Below are 6,077 nucleotides of genomic sequence, written 5' to 3'. Positions count from 1 at the left end.
TTTATTTGTTCTCATTTCTTTACAATAAGCATGTATTTTTGTAGGAAGAAAAGGTTTATTTTCAAAGACATATAAATTAAGTTCAACTTTTAAAAAATCCTCCCAAATACTCCCTGCATTTGCATTGCTTTTAACAAAAGCTAGAAAAGATGTTTTCTGAGTTCTTGCCTGGGGAGAACAGAATTAAAGCCATGCTGTAGGGAGAGCTGGAGCCTTCAAAGCAAGTAATGCTTAATCTGTTCTATTTCTGAAGCACAAAATAAAACCAAACAAAAAAGAAAAATAAGCCACCGCTTTGCCAGTGCCAAGTTTCCTCATGCATAAATAGAGATCCATCCAGAAAAACAGCCTTCTCAGTCAGGTGGGACAAATCCTGTGTGCTTTTGTGGAAAATTCCCCCAGCAAACTGGCATCAAGGACACTGTCTACAGCTGCCTCCAAGTATGACCAGAAAACTGCACAAGATTGTGAGATGCCATGAGCTCTGCTGGGGCAAAAGCCTGAATGAGAAAGCTGCTCTACCCCTGATCCCATGGAGTAAACGTGGCAGACAGTTCTTGAGCTGATTGCAAGGCCATCCTGAGCAAAACTGGTGTGAGAGAGATCTGATTTTAGACCTCTCATCTCTTTTTCTTTGTGTCTTTTTCCTGGTCCATGGATGTCCGCCTCCCCCACCCCACCCCAATCTTACCCATTGTGAATCTTAGTAGTGCTTGGTTCTACTTCTTCATGGGCCTAATCCTCTCTCTTCCTCCTTAATATCTCACTCAGGAAGGAACCCTAGTTACAATCATTCCAAAATATTAATAACTAGAGGCCCAGTGCATGAAATTCATGCACAGATAGGGTCCCTAGGCCTGGCCGGCGATCAGGGCTGATCTGTGGGGTGACTGGCGGGGCGATGGGGGGTGTGGGACCTGGTAGCACCCACCCTCCCTCTAGGTGAGCCCACCAAGTCCCATGCATTTCAATACCATATCTGTACTGAGGACTTCTATATCTCTCCCGGAAATCCACACTCAAATAATCAAGTCTTTATTTATCATGTCTTCTTGGCTATCTAATGGAAATCTTTACTTTAATGTAATCAAAACAGAAAGTCTTCAGTATTCTTCAGAGTACATAGTATCACCACTCATCTGGTGACTTGTCACAATCGAGGAGTTTTCTTTAGCTCTTTAATTTCATTTACTAGAGGCCCATTGCATGAAGAGATTCGTGCAATAGGCCTTCCCTTCCCCTGGCTGCCGGCACCGGTTTTCCTCGGGCACCTGGGACCCAGACCTTCGCTCCGGCCGGAGCCTTTAGTCATCGCTGCTCTGGCCAGAGCCTTCAGCCATTGCTCTGCCACTTCGGCCTACGTATGCAAATTAACTTCCATATTTGTTGGGTTAATTTGCATACTCTCCTGATTGGCTGGTGAGCATAGCGGAGGGACAGTCAATTTACACGTTTGTCTATTATTAGGTAAGATGCCCCACAATCAATTCAATGTCAGGTGCAGGTAAGTTTATGTTCAAAAGAACCCCAACAACCATTTCTCTCCTCCACTGCTCCAACCCAACACAAGTCATTATCGTTTCTTGCCTAGACTATTGCTATACCCCCACCTGATTTCCCTGATTCCAGTCTCCCTAAAATCCATTTCCCACAGAATAGCCAGTGGCATGTTTTTTGAAACATAGATCATTCAAGTCACTCTCCTACTTAAAATCACCCAATGCTTCCAATCCCACTTAGAATAAAATCTAAATAAACTCCTTGCCCTAGCTTACAAAGCCTCACACAATGCCTGCCTTCTTCTCTGACCTCACTTCACCCACCACTGTCCCAGCCACACACTGGCCTTTTTTCTATAGTTCATACCCACCAAGCTGGTCTCTGCGCTAGAGCCTTCATGTGTGCTATTTACTCTTCTGCAATGTACCTCCCCAAGATCTTCTCGTGGATGGCTTCCTCTCGTCATTTAGGTCTCAACAGATAAGCTGTTACCTACACAGAGAAGTCATTCTTGACCACCAATCTAATGTAGTCTCCAGGTTAGATATCATCACATCATTGTATTTTAATTATCTGCATAGCACTTAACATTGATATTTTCATTTGATTATTTGTTGGTTTAAGTCTAAGACTTGTGTTATAATGCAAAATCCAAGAGCTTCCTCATCGTTCACCATAGTCAACCATTGTCTATCCAGTGCCTAGAACAGGGCTAGCACACAGTGGGCTCTCAATAAATATCTATTGAGTGGACATATGGATGAATAACCAAGGCAATAAAACAAAAATGTTTATAATGAAAGAAGAGAAAACCATGAGGGGCCCAGTCTGTGGGTCCTCAGATCCTCCTTCTCATCTCCAAGGACAAGTCTAGATTTCTTCTTCTTTATATATATTTCTTTTAATTTTATATTAATATAACACTAAAGACATTTTGAAAACATGAACAACCCACAATACCATCATCATAAGCAAAGCAATTCTTTCCACTTATACATATTTCCTTTGAGTTTTTATTTGTAAGCAGATATACTTTTAACAAAATTGCAACCAAAAAATATATACTAGTTTACTGGGTTGCTTTTTGTACTTATTATTATATCATAAACATTTTCTATGTTACTGCAGATCTGAATATTTCCATAATATTAATGATACCTAGCACTTATTGGGAGTTTGCTATTTGCCAAGCATTGTTCAAAGCACTGGTGTAATCTTGTTTTATTTGCACAATAACTTTTTTAAGGCAGATACTATTATTATTTCCATATTTTAGATTCTCCTATTAGACAAGTCACTTGCACGTGCACACTATATGTATCAACAAGTTTCAGTATGAGATTGTTGATAATATTAACTGGCTACAACTCATATATACATCAATAATTGAATGCTTCAATAAACTATGATGCATCTGGTCTATGTCTATTGTACTACCATTAAAAATAATTACACAGAAATATATAAGATGATATGAAAGAAATATTAAGAGAAAAAATAATCAGAATATTTTTATGATCCCATTAATACTTATTTTAAAAAGTCATGTGCAGCTAAGTAAAAGACTATATATTATTTCATTTCATTTACATGAAATATACAAACTACACAAAAACACAGTGACAGAAAGTATATTACTGGTTGCCAGAAGCTGGAGGGAGAAATGGAGAGTGACTACTAGCAGGTATGGGGTTTCTCTTGGAAGTAATAAAGGAGTTCTGGAAGTAGATAGTGGTGATAGTTGCACAACTGTGATAGTTGCATAACTAAAAACCACTTAATTGTACACTTTAGAAAGGTGAATTTTATGGTATGTGAATTGTATTTCAATGACGAATACATTTTTAAAGTAACTGAAGAAAAAGTTATATATATACACATATACACACATATATATATACATATATATATATATGTATATATATATATGTGTGTGTGTGTGTATATATACATACATACACTAGAGGCCTGGTACACCAATTCGTGCACTGGTGGGGTCCCTCAGCCAGGCCTGCGCCCTCTCACAATCTGGGACCTCTTGAGGGATGTTGGAGAGCCGGTTTCGGCCCAATCCCTGCAGGCCAGGCCGAGGAACCCCACCGATGCACGAATTGGTGCACCGGGCCTCTAGTATGCATATAAGATCTTTGGTTAATCTCTTCCCACCCTCCTCCCTCCTCCCTTCCCTCTGAATTCCATCAGTCTGTTCCATGTTTCCATACCTGTGGTTTCCGCTCCTGCATTGAGTATCTGCCCCCTGGTGGCCAGTGCCCATCATAGCTACCTGCAGGTCGCTTAGGCTTTTATATATATAGATGATAAAAGGATGCCCAGAAAACAAGAAGTGGAGATAGATATACAAAATAAGATAAAAGGAGAGGGGGTTTTCTATATAGTTCTACATCATTTGAATCATATGCTTTGAATAATTTACAATTAGAATGTTTTAATTTATCACTTCTTTAATTTAAAATAATAAATTGTGTAACCAAAATAATGGCAACAAAATTTTTAAAATTCAAATCAAGTAAGTAAAAGAGATATTTATGCTTGATTTTTGTTAGCTCACCAAAGTATTAAAATCAACAGATACTATACAAATGAAAAAATTTCAGGGTAATGTGTCTCTTAGTTCATTTGGTTTTCAAAGGCTGAATCCTTTCTCCTCTGTGGTACAAAGAAATACTTTTTTGGATTCATAATGGGTTTTAACATAATACTGTATTAAATATATACTGCCAGCTCCCAAATAATCGCACAGTAAGGTTAAGCATAATTAAAGTTCACAGAAAGCAAAGAATAAATCTAGCCTGGCTGGTGTGGCTCAGTGGTTGAGCATCAACCTATGAACCAGGAGGTCACAGTCCGATTCCTGTTCAGGGCACATTCCTGGGTTGTGGTCTCATCCCCAATAGGGGGTGTGCAGGAGGCAACCAATCAGTGATTCTCTCTCATCATTGTTTCTATCTCCCTTTCCTTCCTCTCTGAAATCAATAAAAGTATATATTTTTTATTTAAAAAGAATAAATCTAACACTGCTATATTTTCTCATTTTTATTTCACCAGAAAGTGCAAAATAAAATGCTCAAAATGCAACAGTGAGAAAGAGGAGGCAATAATTATAGATGATTTATGATAATTACTTAGAAAAACCAATTTAATGTAGAAACAAACTATTAGAAAAAGTAGGAGAACTTAGCAGTGTTGCTGATACAGGATTGGCCTACAAAAATCAATAGTATTTCTCAACATCAGCAATAACCAATTAGAAAAATACAGTAAACAGTAAAATACACAACAACAAAAATAAAATATTTAGGAATTAAGTTAAGCAATAAAACTGAAGACCTCTCTAAAAGATAATTCTTAAAAATCTAATAAAGGACAGCAAAGATAATCAAAATAAGTGGAAATTATAACAATTTTTATGTAAATTTTTCTATCTCTAAATTCCCAATTTCACCTTGAACACCTTTGAAAATGTCATCATATTTACTCTAAACTTTACATGGGAGAATAAAGGTTGATGCATAGCTAAGTCAACTTTAAAACAGAAAACTAAAAAGCTAGCCATCAGATATTCAGACACACTATAAAGCCATAATAATAGAGAAATAGACCAATACAACAGAATCAACACTTTAGAAACACAATCATGTGTACATAAATACGAATAAATAAGAAAATTTTGATTGTTTAAGAAAGGGTATTAAGAAAAAAAAAAAACTTGATCACTACATGGAGGAAAGTAGAACTAAATCCCTTTATAAAACTATATAAAAAGGAGCACTGGCCACACTGGCCCACTTGGTTGGAGCGCCTTGGGTTCCGCAGATCCCTGCGGGGCAAGGGTGCGAGCAACACACCCATGTTTCTCTCTCTCCCTCCCTCTCTCTGAGATCAATACACACACACACACACACACACACACACACACACACACACACACCAGAGGCCCGATGCACGAAATTCGTGCAAGAGGCTTGCCTTGGCCCTCGCAGTCCCGGTTTCATCCGGAAGGTCGTTCGGCTGTCTGGTCTAATTAGCATATTATGCTTTTATTATTATAGCTATGAAGACTCAATAGGTTTAAGGTATAAAGGCAAAAGAAATAGAAAATTAACTGAAGAAAATATCTTGGACTTCATTTTTAAAAAACTACATTTAAATAAAAGCATATGGGGGAGGGATGCTTGGGTTACATCACCTTTAAGGATTTCTGCTGCTGGGGGCACTGAGGATAATGGCGGCACCTAAATCAAAATCTTTTGACGATTTTTCCAAGCAAACTACACAGATGAACCAGAAGCACAAATAAAGCCGGAGAAAACCCACTCCTTCGGCGTAGCTACAAGACCAAGGACTCCCCACTGCAGGCGCCTGATGAGGGAGGAATCCAGGCGAGTGGGGCCGGGGCAAGAGGTGCTGCGCTTGGCGGCTGGCCGTCCGCTGGGGGCCGCGAGGGACCACAGAGGCCAAGGGCTCCTGTGCTCCGCGCAGGTTGAATGAGCGAAGGAACTTACCTGCGAGGCTCGCCGTGGGTCCCGCCAGCCAGCCGGGCGGTCTCCGCCGTCCAT

This window comes from Myotis brandtii, unplaced genomic scaffold (assembly GCF_000412655.1).
Source record: "Myotis brandtii unplaced genomic scaffold, ASM41265v1 scaffold95, whole genome shotgun sequence".
NCBI classification, from domain to species: Eukaryota; Metazoa; Chordata; class Mammalia; order Chiroptera; family Vespertilionidae; genus Myotis; species Myotis brandtii.
The sequence above is the reverse complement of the archived record's forward strand: the minus strand, read 5'-3'. Positions refer to the sequence as shown.